The following is a 15058-nucleotide window of genomic DNA, read 5'->3' as shown; positions in this document are numbered from 1 at the left end:
GAGGAAATCGAAGAACAACTAAGGCAGGAGAACTTAATGGTTTATGGGTTTGTAGAGACACATCTTAGGGACATGGAACAACCGCCCTGTAACCTTGATTATGCATGGGAATACTGGGTGGGGGGAAGGGTGGGGGAATTGGAGCATTCATTCATAAAAATACAAATTGGCAAAGGGTCAAACAGGAATGCAAGGAGCATTTATGGCTAAAAGGAAAAGTAGCAGGGGCGAAAACACTTCTAGGCTTTGTATACCTTTGGACGGGATCAAATGCTAAAGAGGAAAACAAAAAAAATGTTGGACTGTATAGCAGCGGACATCAATGAGCTAGGAAAAGGATGTGAAGCAATTGTATTAGGAGACATGAAAGCGCATGTTGAAGATATGGATGGGTACACATACTCCACGGGTAACATGCTGCTGGATATGTGTGAGAGGCTTAACTTAGTTGTCTGTAATTCTACTGAAAAGTGTGACGGGATCATAACATGGGAGGTAGGGGGTCGACACTCGACAATAGATTATGCGTTAATGTCACATAGGATGTACGATAGATTAGGAGCCATGATTATAGATGAACAGGGCTCCAGAAGTATAGGTAGCGACCACAAACGTATCAAGTTGAGTTTTAAGAGGGAAACTAAAGCACGAACGATGCGCGAGGAAATGCCAGATGGGATTTTTTACTCGGAAGACCAAGTGGAAAGAGCGGCCAAACAAATTGAAGAGGAAATATCAGAGGGTACTGAAACTGATTGGACTTACCCAAAGTTAATGAGACTATTTGAGCGTGAGCTAGGTAAGGCGCGAGTCAGGAAAACAAGGCAAGGGATACGAAAACTCAAGAGCTGGTGGGATGAAGAGGTTAAGAAGGCCATAAAGAATCGTCAGGAAGCTTCCAGGGAACACAGGTATTCCAAAAGTAAGGGAGAACCTGAAGCAGAAGTAGAGAGGAAATGGGTAAACTACATAAAATGCAAAAGGGAAGCATCCTATTTGATCAACGAGAAAATCAAGACAAAACGGTCCCAATGGCTGTCAAAAATAAGCAATAAAAAAAATAAACAGGCAGCTAGAAAATTCTGGCAACATCTGAACTCCTTGGGTAATAGGACAAGCCTAGAGCAGAGGTATATAGTAACAGCTCAAGGTACTCGGTTAGAAGGAGAGGAGGCAATGGAGCATATAGGAAGCATGATGAGGGAAAAATTTACAAAACAGAGAAATGGTACATGCAGTACGTCGGTGAGGGATAGCCCGGTAAACCCACTGCTTTCGCTTGGACAAAAAGAGTGGGCAAGGGCTGAGAAGAGGTTACCAAGTAGCACATCGGCAGGCCCCGATGGTATTCCAATTATGTTAATAAAGAAATTGGGCCCGAAATCTAAGAAAGCATTGAGGGAGGTGGTGAGCGAAATGCTCATCATCATCATCAGCCTGGTTACGCCCACTGCAGGGCAAAGGCCTCTCCCATACTTCTCCAACTACCCCGGTCATGTACTAATTGTGGCCATGTTGTCCCTGCAAACTTCTTAATCTCGTCCGCCCACCTAACTTTCTGCCGCCCTCTGCTACGCTTCCCTTCCCTTGGAATCTATTCCGTAACTCTTAATGACCATCGGTTATCTTCCCTCCTCATTACGTGTCCTGCCCACGCCCATTTCTATTTCTTGATTTCAACTAAGATATCATTAACTCGCGTTTGTTCCCCCACCCAATCTGCCCTTTTCTTATCCCTTAACGTTACACCTATCATTCTTCTTTCCATAGCTCGTTGCGTCGTCCTCAATTTAAGTAGAACCCTTTTCGTAAGCCTCCAGGTTTCTGCCCCGTACGTGAGTACTGGTAAGACACAGCTGTTTTAAACTTTTCTCTTGAGGGATAATGGCAATCTGCTGTTCATGATCTGAGAATGCCTGGCAAACGCACCCCAGCCCATTCTTATTCTTCTGATTATTTCAGTCTCATGATCCGGATCCGCTGTCACTACCTCTCCTAAGTAGATGTATTCCCTTACCACTTCCAGTGCCTCGCTACATATCGTAAACTGCTGTTCTCTTCCGATACTGTTAAACATTAGTTTTCTGCAGATTAATTTTTAGGCCCACCCTTCGGCTTTGCCTCTCCAGGTCAGTGAGCATGCATTGCAGTTGGTCCCCTGAGTTACTAAGCAAGGCAATATCATCAGCAAATCGCAAGTTACGAAGGTATTCTCAATTAACTCTTATCCCCAATTCCTCCCAATCCAGGTCTTTGAATACCTCCTGTAAACACGCTGTGAATAGCATTGGAGAGATCGTATCTCCCTGCCTGACGCCTTTCTTTATTGGGATTTTGTTCCTTTCTTTATGGAGGACTACGGTGGCTGTGGAGCCGCTATAGATATCTTGCAGTATTTTTACATACGGCTCGTCTACACCCTGATTTCGCAATGCCTCCACGACTGCTGAGGTTTCGACTGAATCAAGCGCTTTCTCGTAATCAATGAAAGCTATATACAAAGGTTGGTTATATTCCGCACATTTTTCTATCACCTGATTGATAGTGTGAATATGGTCTATTGTGGAGTAGCCTTTACGGAATCCTGCCTGGTCCTTTGGTTGACGGAAGTCTAAGGTGTTCCTGATTCTATTTGCAATTACCTTAGTAAATACTTTGTAGGCAACGGACAGTAAGCTGATAGGTCTATAATTTTTCAAGTCTTTGGCGTCCCCTTTCTTATGGATTAGGATAATGTTAGCGTTTTTCCAAGATTCCGGTACGCTCGAAGTCATGAGGCATTGCGTATACAGGGTGGCCAGTTTCTCTAGAACAACCTGCCCACCATCCTTCAACAAATCTGCTGTTACCTGATCCTCCCCAGCTGCCTTCCCCCTTTGCATAGCTTCCAAGGCTTTCTTTACTTCTTCCGGCGTTACCTGTGGGATTTCGAATTCCTCTAGACTATTCTCTCTTCCATTATCGTCGCTGGTGCCACTTGTACTATATAAATCTCTATAGAACTCCTCAGCCACTTGAACTATCTCATCCATATTAGTAGTGATATTGCCGGCTTTGTCTCTTAACGCATACATCTGATTCTTGCCAATTCCTAGTTTCTTCTTCGCTGCTTTTAGGCTTCCCCCGTTCCTGAGAGCATGTTCAATTCTATCCATATTATACTTCCTTATGTCAGCTGTCTTACGCTTGTTGAATAACTTCGAAAGTTCTGCCAGTTCTATTCTAGCTGTAGGGTTAGAGGCTTTCATACATTGGTGTTTCTTGATCAGATTTTTCGTCTCCTGCGATAGCTTACTGGTATCCTGTCGAACGGAGTTACCACCGACTTCTATTGCGTACTCCTTAATGATGCCCATGAGATTGTCGTTCATTGCTTCAACACTAAGGTCCTCTTCCTGAGTTAAGGCCGAATACCTGTTCTGTAGCTTGATCTGGAATTCCTCTATTTCACCTCTTACCGCTAACTCATTGATTGCCTTCTTATGTACCAGTTCCTTCCGTTCTCTCCTCAGGTCTAGGCTAATTCGAGTTCTTACCATCCTATGGTCGCTGCAGCGGACCTTACCGAGCACGTCCACATCTTGTATGATGCCAGGGTTAGCGCTGAGTATGAAGTCTATTTCATTTCTAGTCTCGCCGTTCGGGCTGCTCCATGTCCACTTTCGGCTATCCCGCTTGCGGAAGAAGGTATTCATTATCCGCATATTATTCTGTTCTGCAAACTCTACTAATAACTCTCCCCTGCTATTCCTAGTGCCTATGCCATATTCCCCCACTGCCTTGTCTCCAGCCTGCTTCATGCCTACATTGGCTCTGAAGTCGCCCATCAGTATGGTGTATTTTGTTTGACTTTACCCATAGCCGATTCCACGTCTTCATAGAAGCTTTCGACTTCCTGGTCATCATGACTGGATGTAGGGGCGTAGACCTGTACAACCTTCATTTTGTACCTCTTATTGAGTTTCACAACAAGGCCTGCCACCCTCTCGTTAATGCTATAGAATTCCTGTATGTTACCAGCTATATTCTTATTAATCAGGAATCCGACTCCTAGTTCTCGTCTCTCCGCTAAGCCCCGGTAGCACAGGACGTGCCCGCTTTTCAGCACTGTATAAGCTTCTTATGCCCTCCTAACTTCACTGAGCCCTGTTATATCCCATTTACTGCCCTATAATTCCTCCAATAGCACTGCTAGACTCGCCTGGGATTCTTAGCACCCTTCATTCATTCACCCTGCATTCTTAGCCAGGGATTCTTAGCACCCTCTGCTGCGTCGCAGGTCTGACCGCCGCCGTGGTCAGTTGCTTCGCAGCTGCTGGGGACTGAGGGCCGGGGTTTGATTGTTGTGTTCATATAGGAGGTTGTGGCCAAGTACTGCACCAGGGTGGCCAATCCTGCTCTGGTGAGGGAGTGCGTTACCGGTTCTGGTCACCGGGATCAGGCCACACTCCAGGCCTGTTTATGCAATTTTATCAACACGCGGATTCTTTTTTTAAAAATCCGGTGGAAAACTGCGCGGCACCGGGATTCGAACCAAGGACCTTTTGCACGCGAGGCGGGTGTTCGACCTCTACGCCACCGCTGCACACCATCTACTAGGTGTGCACTAGGTGTGCAGCGGTGTGCAGCTGCCCACCGCTGCACACCATCCACTAGCATTTTGCTCCCCCTGGGGGGGGGGGGGGCAAAATGCTAGTGGATGGTAAAGTACCTGACGAATGGAGGCTAAGTAGGATGAGAATGATATATAACGGAAAGGGGGACAAAGCTGAAATAAATAACTGCCGGCCTATAACAATGAGGTCAGTGGTTTACAGGGTGGTTATGCAGATTATAAAGGACAGACTGCAGGCATGGGTAGAGAACGAGGGGGTACTTGGAGAGCTACAAAATGGGCTCCGGAAGCATAGGAGGCTAGAAGACAATCTGTTCTCACTAACACAGTGCATTGAAATAGCTGAAAAGGAACATAGACCCCTATGGCTGGCTTTTTTGGACATCAAGGGAGCCTATGACAGCGTACTTCAAGAGGGCTTGTGGGGCATTCTGGAAACTCTAGGACTGCAAGATGGAGTAACCAATTTCTTAAAAGATATCTATATAGGTAACCGGGTGATTATACAATGGGAAAAGCAGGTTTCGGAGCCTGTAATGATTCGGCGGGGGCTTAGGCAGAGGTGCCCATTACCTACAAGGTTTAGAGGCCAAAATACAGCAAAGCGGACTCGGCTTCAACCTATCATTTTTCAAACAAGGAAAATTGATTGAACAGTCATTACCAGGACTGATGTACGCGGATGATATTGTATTAATGGCTGACAATGCAGAAGATCTGCAGAAATTAATGGACATATGTGGTACAGAAGGAGATAGATTAGGCTTGAAGTTTAGCAAAGAAAAATCAGCAGTCATGGTTTTTATTGATAACATTTGCGGCGAGCATAAGATACAGGAGGCCACGCTGGAGATTGTCGATAAATACAAGTACCTTGGGGTGTGGATAAATAATGGCATTGAGTATCTGAGAGAGTGCGAAAAATATCTAACGACTAAAGGTAACAGAAGTGCAGCGATTATGAAGGGTAGGGCACTGTGGAACTACAATAGGTACGAGGTAGTACGAGGGATATGGAAGGGGGTAATGGTTCCAGGCCTGACTTTTGCCAGTGCAGTTCTATGTATTAGAACAGAGACCCGGCAACAGTTGGAAATTAGGCAACGTGGTGTGGGTAGGCTCGCTCTGGGAGCACATGGCAAGACACCAAATTTTGGAGTGCAGGGGGATCTGGGATGGTCTTTCGAGGGCAGAGAGACTAGTAGCAAGATAGCATTTGAGGAGAGATTGAGAAAAATGGGGGAAATTCGGTGGGCTAGGAAGGTTTTCAGTTACTTATACACGAGGAATGTTGACACGAGGTGGAGGCAGCGAACTAGAAAATTGACAAGCAAATACTTGGGCAGTAGCGGGGCGACAAGTAAGGAATCATCTGTCAAGAAAAAGGTTAAGGAGACAGAGAGGGGTATGTGGAGTACAGAGATGCAAACCAAATCGGCATTGGACACATACAGGACGTTTAAGCAAGAAATAGCCAAAGAAAATATTTACGATAACTCTAAGGGAAGCTCATTGTTGCTTGAAGCCAGGACAGGTGTACTGCGGACTAAAACGTACCGAGCCAGATACCAGGAGATAGATTTGGTGTGCGAGGCGTGTGGAGAGGAGGAGGAAACGGCTGAACACCTGATACTTGCTTGTAATCAACTTCACCCTGCAGTTGATTCTAACGGGGAACTATTCAAAGCTTTGGGTTTTAAAGACAGTGAAAGTAGAATAGACTTTGAACAGGTAGAAATAACTAAACGGAGACTATCTGATTGGTGGATAATATTGTTACGTAGGAAGACGCAGACGACAAGCTATGTACAAATATATTTACAAGGAAAATACGCTGCGCTTGGCCAAGAGGCAACAGCCCGCGCTAGCTTCTCAATCGTCGTCGTCGTCTTCACACTGCTGGCCTTTCGTGATCGCACATATTGTGCCGTAGCACTACCCCCGGCTGCAAAAGCGCCGTCCCGGAGCGACTAAAGATCGGACTCGGAAGCAGTGTAGTAGGCCTTGAGCCTACTGACGTGTACGACATCACTAGATGCCACAGGAGAGGACGAGCTTGAGCCCACAGGAGCAATTTCGTAAGTCACAGGCGTCACCTGGCGCAGCACGTGGTAGGGCCCTGTGTATCGCGAAAGAAGCTTCTCTGAAAGTCCGACGTGACGAGAGGGCGACCACAGGAGCACGAGCGCACCAGGTGAAAACTGTACGTCACGATGGCGGGCGTTGTACTGACACTGCTGAGTGGTCTGTGAGGCCGTAAGTCGAGCACGGGCAAGCTGGCGTGCATGGTCGGCGAGGGCGATGGCGTCGCGCGCATACTCGCTTGTTGAGACTGCAGCAGGAGGAAGTGCCGTGTCTAGGGGCAAGGTAGGTTCGCGACCGTACAGTAGATAAAAGGGAGAAAATCCGGCGGTGTCGTGCCGGGAAGAATTGTACGCAAATGTTACGTAAGGAAGGGCAATGTCCCAGTCGAGGTGGTCCTTGGAGACGTACTTGGCCAGCATATCGGTAAGAGTACGGTTTAACCGCTCTGTCAGACCATTGGTTTGAGGATGGTATGAAGTAGTCAGTTTGTGTTGAATGGAGCAGGAACGCACAATGTCAGCGATAACTTTCGAGAGAAAGTTTCGACCACGGTCAGTAAGCAGCTGTCGCGGGGCGCCATGAAGCAAGATAATGTCACGCAAGAGAAAGTCCGCGACGTCAGTGGCGCAGCTGGTAGGGAGAGCCCGAGTGATAGCGTATCGGGTGGCGTAATCAGTCGCGACGGCTACCCATTTGTTCCCAGAGGATGACGTGGGAAAGGGACCGAGCAGGTCTAATCCAACACGAAAGAACGGTTCCACAGGGACGGTGATCGGCTGGAGATGACCGGCAGGTAGCACCTGAGGTGTCTTCCGACGCTGGCAGGGATCACAGGCAGCAACATAGCGTCGAACGGAGCGAGCGAGACCAGGCCAATAGAAGCGGCGGCGGACGCGGTCGTACGTGCGGGTTACCCCAAGATGTCCTGCAGTGGGTGCGTCATGCATCTCAAAGAGCACAGTCTGTCGTAGATGTTTTGGCACGACAAGAAGAAGATCAGGGCCATCAGGGAGGAAGCTCCTTCGGTACAGAATGCCGCCCTGGAGGACATATCGGCGAACGGATGCGTCGGTAGGTGTAGAGCGCAGACGCTCGATGAGTACTCGCAGCGATAGGTCTCGGTACTGCTCATCGGCGATGTGAGCGAAGGCAGACACAGAGAAAATGCCGTCGGCGGTACTACTGTCGGCGTCGTCAGGCTCGTCTACCGGGTAGCGAGACAGGCAGTCAGCGTCCTTGTGGAGTCGGCCAGATTTGTAGGTGACAGAGAACGAATATTCTTGGAGGCGTAAGGCCCAGCGACCAAGTCTTCCTGAAGGGTCTTTCAATGAGCATAACCAACAAAGCGCGTGATGGTCTGTGATAACGGGAAAGGATCGGCCATATAAGTATGGGCGGAATTTCGCAACCGCCCAAACTAGGGCCAGACACTCACGCTCAGTGATGGAATAGTTGCGCTCCGCGGGTGAGAGGAGCCTGCTGGCGTAAGCGATAACACGGTCGTGGCCACGCTGGCGTTGTGCCAGTACTGCTCCAATTCCGTGACCGCTGGCATCAGTACGGACTTCGGTAGGCGCAGAAGGATCGAAATGGGCCAGAACGGGAGGCGTTGTGAGAATGTCGATTAGATGAGAGAATGCAGAGGCCTCGTTATCGCCCCACTGGAAAGGAGCGTCTTTTTTCAAAAGGTCGGTTAGTGGTCGTGCTATGGTGGCGAAATTCCTCACGAAACGGCGGAAGTACGAACAAAGGCCGATCAAGCTGCGCACATCCTTGACACACTTCGGAACAGGGAAGTGCGTAACAGCATGGATCTTGCCTGGGTCCGGTTGCACTCCGTTCGCGTCAACGAGATGTCCAAGGACGGTAATCTGGCGACGGCCGAATTGGCACTTCGATGCGTTGAGTTGCAGACCGGCTCGCCGAAAAACGTCCACGACTGCTGAGAGGCGCTCGAGGTGCGTAGCGAACGTTGGGGAGAATACGATAACGTCGTCCAAGTAGCACAAGCACGTGGACCATTTGAAACCGTGAAGAAGAGAGTCCATCATGCGTTCAAAAGTGGCAGGAGCGTTACATAGGCCGAATGGCATCACCTTGAATTGATAAAGACCGTCGGGTGTTACAAAGGCAGTCTTCTCGCGGTCGAGATCGTCCACGGCAATCTGCCAATAGCCGGAGCGAAGGTCAATAGAGGATAAATAGCGAGCACCGTGGAGGCAGTCAAGGGCGTCATCAATCCGAGGTAGGGGATACACGTCCTTTTTGGTAACCCTGTTAAGGTGCCGATAATCCACGCAAAAGCGCCATGAGCCATCCTTCTTTTTTACCAGCACAACCGGTGACGCCCAAGGACTACATGACGGTTCAATAATGTTCTTGGCAAGCATTTGGCGAACTTCTGCGTGAATAACTTGACGCTCAGCTGGTGACACTCGATACGGGCGGCGATGAATGGGAAGGGCATCGCCGGTATTAATGCGATGTTTGACAGCTGTAGTTTGGGCTAAAGGACGATCGTTAAAGTCAAAAATATCGTGGTAGGAAAACAGAACGCGGTAGAGTTCACGAGCGTGCTCGGAGGGCAAGTCGGGGGCAATCATTTTCCGTAAGTCAGCGATGGTACAATTTGTCGACTGCGATGGGAGAGGAGTATCGGATGAAGTGTCGTCTACTGCAATGGATGCTACTGAGTGATCCTCGAATGAACAAAGCTGGGCCAAAGACATCCCACGTGGCAGCACTTGTGTCGTCAAGCCAAAGTTGACCACTGGCAGGCAGACGCAATTCGCCGTAATAGATAAAACTGTATGGGGTACTGTGATCCCGTGTGTAAGGAGGACGTCTGGCATAGGAGCCGCGATGTAGTGACCGTCGGGGACTGGTGGGGATGACACTAGGTCAACGTAGGTCAGTGCCGAAGGTGGCAAGCGAACGAAGTCGGCGGAACTGAGGCGACTGGGGTGTGGTTCAGCAGGATCCAGAACAGGCAGGTCAAGGCGGAGAGTACTGGCGGAACAATCGATGAGAGCAGAATGTGCGGAGAGGAAGTCTAAGCCGAGGATGATGTCGTGGGGACAGTGGGCGATGACTGTGAATAGCACGATTGTTGAGCGATCGGCGAAGGAGACGCGGGCGGTACACATACCAATGACGGGGGCTGTTCCGCCATCGGCGACACGGACAACAGGCGTCGTGGCGGGCGTGATAATTTTCCTGAGCCGGTTACGAAAGTCAGCGCTCATGACGGACAAATGCGCCCCAGTGTCTATGAGAGCAGACACAGAAACACCGTCGACTTGCACGTCAAGAAGGTTCAGATGAGTGGGCAAAGTCAGTAGAGGATTTGGCGGCGTAGGGGGCAATGCAGCGTCACCTCGAGGCGCTGCATCGTCTAGTTTTCCGGCTGGGAGCGGCGTCCGAAGGGAGTCGGCGAATAGGAGCGACGGGGCTGGGGAGAGCGAGATTGTCGTCGTTGGGGCGAAGGCGAACGAGAATAGGGGCGGTTCGTTGCAGGAGAATCAGTGGCGGCATTATCGGAGCGTGCGGCATAGGGACGAGAAGGGCCACCTGAGGGGCGAGAGTAGGCAGTATAAGTAGACCGGATCGGGGAACTCCAGCGACTACGACAGTGCCGAGAAATGTGCCCGATGCGATGGCAGTGGAAACAAATAGGCCTGTCGTCAGCAGTGCGCCATTCAGATGGGTTGCGGAAACGTGGTGGGTAAGAAGATGCGGGACGGGGCGAAATCGAAGAAGCCGGGCGGGTATCAGGGCGATGGGCCGAGCAGATGGTGTGAAGACCCATGTTTTCAAACTCCTGGCGGACAACTGCCTGGATCAGTGAGACCGTGACTGCAGATGCGGTGGTGGGACTGGAGTCGAAGGCAGCGGGATAGGCGGCCTCGATCTCACGCCGGACGATCCTGGTAACATCGGCAGTGTTGTTGGGACGAGGAGCGTCGGCACAGGAAGATGTCGCTGGGGTGTTGGGCAGACGGGCAAACTGCTGGTCAATACGTCGGCTTTTGGCGAGTTCCAGGCGGCGGCACTCTTTTATAACAGCATCCACCGTGGCTACGTTGTTGCAAACGAGCAAGTTGAAGGCGTCATCGGCAATGCCTTTGAGGATGTGGGAAACCTTGTCTGACTCAGTCATGTGGGTGTCAACTTTGCGGCACAAAGCCAAGACGTCCTGAATGTACGTGACGTAGGGCTCCGTTGACGTCTGCACACGACCGGAAAGCGCCTTCTGCGCGGCAAGTTGGTGACCGTAGGGGTTGCCGAACAAGTCTCGAAGCTTTTGCTTAAGCGAATGCCAACTGGTCAGCTCATCTTCGTGCGTCCGATACCAAACTCGAGGTGTGCCACCGAGGTAAAAGACGACGTTGGCGAGCATGATAGTTGGGTCCCACCGGTTATTGCGGCTGACGTGTTCGTAAAGGCTGATCCAGTCCTCGACGTCTTCCCCATCTGTTGCCGAGAATACGCCAGGATCACGGGGAGCGGAGAGGGTGATGTAGGTCGTCGAAGTGGCAGCAGGTGTCGGAGCCGGAGGAGTCGGGTTGGCGTCGCCGGGAGCCATGAAGGTAGGCTCGAAGTACCGTCCACTGCGAAGCTCCGTGACGAGGTACAGGGAACGTCCACCTCCACCAAATATGTTACGTAGGAAGACACAGACGACAAGCTATGTACAAATATATTTACAAGGAAAATACGCTGCGCTTGGCCAAGAGGCAACAGCCCGCGCTAGCTTCTCAATCGTCGTCGTCGTCTTCACACTGCTGGCCTTTCGTGATCGCACATATTGTGCCGTAGCAATATCAACGCAGAAGTAGAGGAGTAAATGCATAGGTATGCATGCATATAGAGCCATTAAAGGCTAGATGGCGCGCGCCGCCGCCGCCCGATTCAAAGGGTTAAGCCTCAATCATCCATCCATCCATCCAGTTGCGGGGGGAGAGCCGTGCTCTCCGCCCGCCGCGGCCACGCGGTCAGCGCTTGATTTGTTCCGATAAAGAGCTGTGTAGCGGTGTTTCACAATATACAAATGGCAATGTCAACTGGCGATTTGCTACTGATAGCAGTACGTCAGCATCGCTGCAGTTGTCAGCGACAGTTTGTGTCGAAAGTCACCTATGTTAGGTGTGATTCTTCGAGCGTTCGACACACACGAAGCCGGTTATCCGCTATATTACCTTGTTGCATATAATTAGTTGGTTAGCATACAAATGCTCGTTTTAAGAAGTCCGAACTCTGATCAGTCTGGTCCACAATTAGAGCCGATGATTAACGCTGTTTTACGTTTCTGGACATGCAGAAATGTACTGCATTATAGTTCAGCCGGTTCGCGGGTATATGCGGGAAATATTTTGCAAATGGGCACTACTAGCCTACATCAATGGTCGGAAACAAAAAATTAATCCAAACAATAAAGCCAGAAGTCAGTAGGTTGAGTCCAGTTTTTCTTTTCATTTCAAAGTTCATGTACACATAATCTGAAAGCGTTACAAGCCCAGAACTTTCCTCGAGAGAGGTTTATGTGTAAGCGAAATTTTTTCCACTGTCGAATTCAGGCTGCTAGCCCAGTTCGTCAACAATGGTCTTATGAGCTTGCTCAAAAATACTCTGCAGAGGTCCTCAGCTTGGTTGCGATCCTCTTTTTCACAAGTCAGCGCCGGACATTGTCTGAAATGAGGAAGTAGTGCTGACATCAAGGTGTTGCATAGCCTGCTGGTTCGTCTCACGTCTGAGCACTTCATGACCTTGGTGACGAAGGTGCATACAAGCTTACACAGTTACACAGGCCAACTGCTTCTATTGTTGGGTACCTTAGCCATCCATCATCAACGTTGCGGATCAATCTATAAATTGCTGCAGCTGGCCTGGCTGCTTGAAAAAGGAGCTTGCAGGAATTACAATCCACCTGAAGACGAGCACAACAATTTAGCTTGAAAAATGGTACTAAAAGAACATAATCTATTATATTCGTAATGAAATCAACCACAGACACATTTCAACACACACACACACACACACACACACACACACACACACACACACACACACACACACACACACACACACACACACACACATATATAAATTGTGTGTGTCTGTGAATTCGTCGCTTAAACAAAGGACAAACGAATGCATGCCTAATCCAATTTTTTTCAACTTGTAAAACAACTGTACCCTTTCCTCACATGCACGTGCAACGTAGCCGGCCAGGTGTGCAATTGGTGCTAACTTTATGTCAGCTACTAGCTCACTCCACATAGTGATGAATTCAAGCTCACTCGAGAGCTCACTGGCTGCAGATGAGATGGCAGCTGGCAATACAAGTTTCACCATCCTGAATGGGAAATTTAACGGCTGTTTTCGCCAAACATGGCGAGACCATGTTCTTCTACCATGCTGCCCACCGTTGAGGATCGCACGGAAATTCATGATATCGGATCGTCGGATCTTTCCTTGCGTTGGTGCTGCACAGCGGCACACAGCAGTTGCGCGGCATGGCATTGTCTGTGCTAACGTCTGTTCACACCATACACGATCACACACGTGCGCAGATCCTGTAGGGCAGTCGTATATCATAAAGAAGCCCGCTGCGACGCGTGAGACCCACTGGCTCTGCGGCGCTCGGGCGCTCTTCCGCCTGCAAAGCATCCCGGAGCAGTGGCGCCCCGACGGCGGAAACTGTAAACTCTCGCATCACGCCCTCGCCCAGTAAAGCCGGCGCGACGCGACGGGCCGCACCAAGTGCGTTTCCATTGAGCGGCCGTGGTCATGTTAGCCCCCCCCCCCCTTCCCCCCAAATGAAAGAAGTATTTTGCCGCATACTACACTGCAGGCTCATATTCTTGATGATTTCAGATAAAAGAACGTGCGCAATGCGTCGAACTCGGGTGCGGGCCAATGTCTCTTCTGTTCTTTCTGACGGCCTTGTTATTCGCCATGCCAGGGATTCCGAGGGCCGCGTCTTGTCGGTGGATCTTGATTGTGGCATTCGAATTGTTAATGTATATGCTCCAACCCGGGCTAGAGAGCAGAGAGAGTTTTTCAATACATTAGAACCCTATTTGGTCGGTCCCTCTCGACTAGTTCTAGTAGGCGACTTCAACTGTATGTTAGAACTGGTTGACCGCCTCTCGCGTAGAGGGACTCCAATCTCTAAAGATAAGCGTGGTAATGCCGTACTGCGAGAGCTCGTCGATGGGCTGGGACTGGTCGATGCTTGGCGCGTGCTTCGCCCTGGACAGTCAGGAATGACATGGACAAGGAGGGGAATGCAGAGCCGCATCAACCGTTTTTACATCTCGTCGTCACTGGCTCCCAGTATGCATTCTTCTTGGTTAATTCCTTCTGCTCTTAGCGCACAGCTTCTTCTGCACAGCTTCCTAATTCTGCGGTTAGCCGATTCTAGCTTAGTATCAAGAGCAAAGAGACCGTGGCGCTTAAATCCACGTCTTCTAAAAGATAGGCAGGCAACCGCAGAGGTATCATGCATACTATTTCGATCGCTTCATAACACAGCGAATCTAAGTGGTACGGAATGGGATGACGTGAAAGTCAGGGTGCGTGAGTGCTTCAAGTCTTGGGGCAAGCGTTGGGCGCGCGAGGAGCGTGAGGAGATTAAAATCGTCTCCGACGCGATCCTCCTGCTCTCGAGGCCACTGTCCGGCGGGCCTGGTGTTGCTTCGGCGCTGGCCTCACTCCGAAAGGAACTTCGCATTCTCCTGCAGCGACGCTGGGATGGCTTGAGGGCCACAACCCGAGCAGAACTGTGGGAAATGGAAGCGTGGTGCAGCAGAAACGTCCTACGTAAACATCTTTCAAGGAAGAGCACAACTCTCTCTTCCCTAATAGATCCAAGCGATAATAGCACAGTCGACTCACCAGATGGAGTTCTTGCACTGGCGAGGCAGTTTCACATGTCCTTGTATGCCGAACCAGTTGCCTCTCCAACTGTCTTTCCGTTTGCCTTACCAGCTGAGCCGCCGCAAGTGTGCGACTCAGCCATAGATGAGGACGAGCTATTTTCGGCTTTGAAGTCTATGAAGCGTAATCGCAGTCCGGGATCCGATGGTCTTACAGTCGAATTTTATGTTAAATTTTGGACAATGTTAGGGAAGCCGTTCACATCACTGGTGAACAGGCTCCTTAGTGAAGGAACTTTGTCAGCGTCTCAACGAGAGGGTCTAATCACTCTCCTCTGTAAGGACGAGTCGAGGAGCACCGATCTGAGAGCATGGCTTCCAATCACGCTTCTGAACTGCGATTATAAGCTCATAGCATACTGCCTGTGTACGTGACTCACACCAGCGCTCAGCGTTGTTTTGGGTCCGTACCAGGCAT

This window comes from Dermacentor albipictus, unplaced genomic scaffold (assembly GCF_038994185.2).
Source record: "Dermacentor albipictus isolate Rhodes 1998 colony unplaced genomic scaffold, USDA_Dalb.pri_finalv2 scaffold_11, whole genome shotgun sequence".
In the NCBI taxonomy this organism is placed as follows: domain Eukaryota; kingdom Metazoa; phylum Arthropoda; class Arachnida; order Ixodida; family Ixodidae; genus Dermacentor; species Dermacentor albipictus.
The sequence above is the reverse complement of the archived record's forward strand: the minus strand, read 5'-3'. Positions refer to the sequence as shown.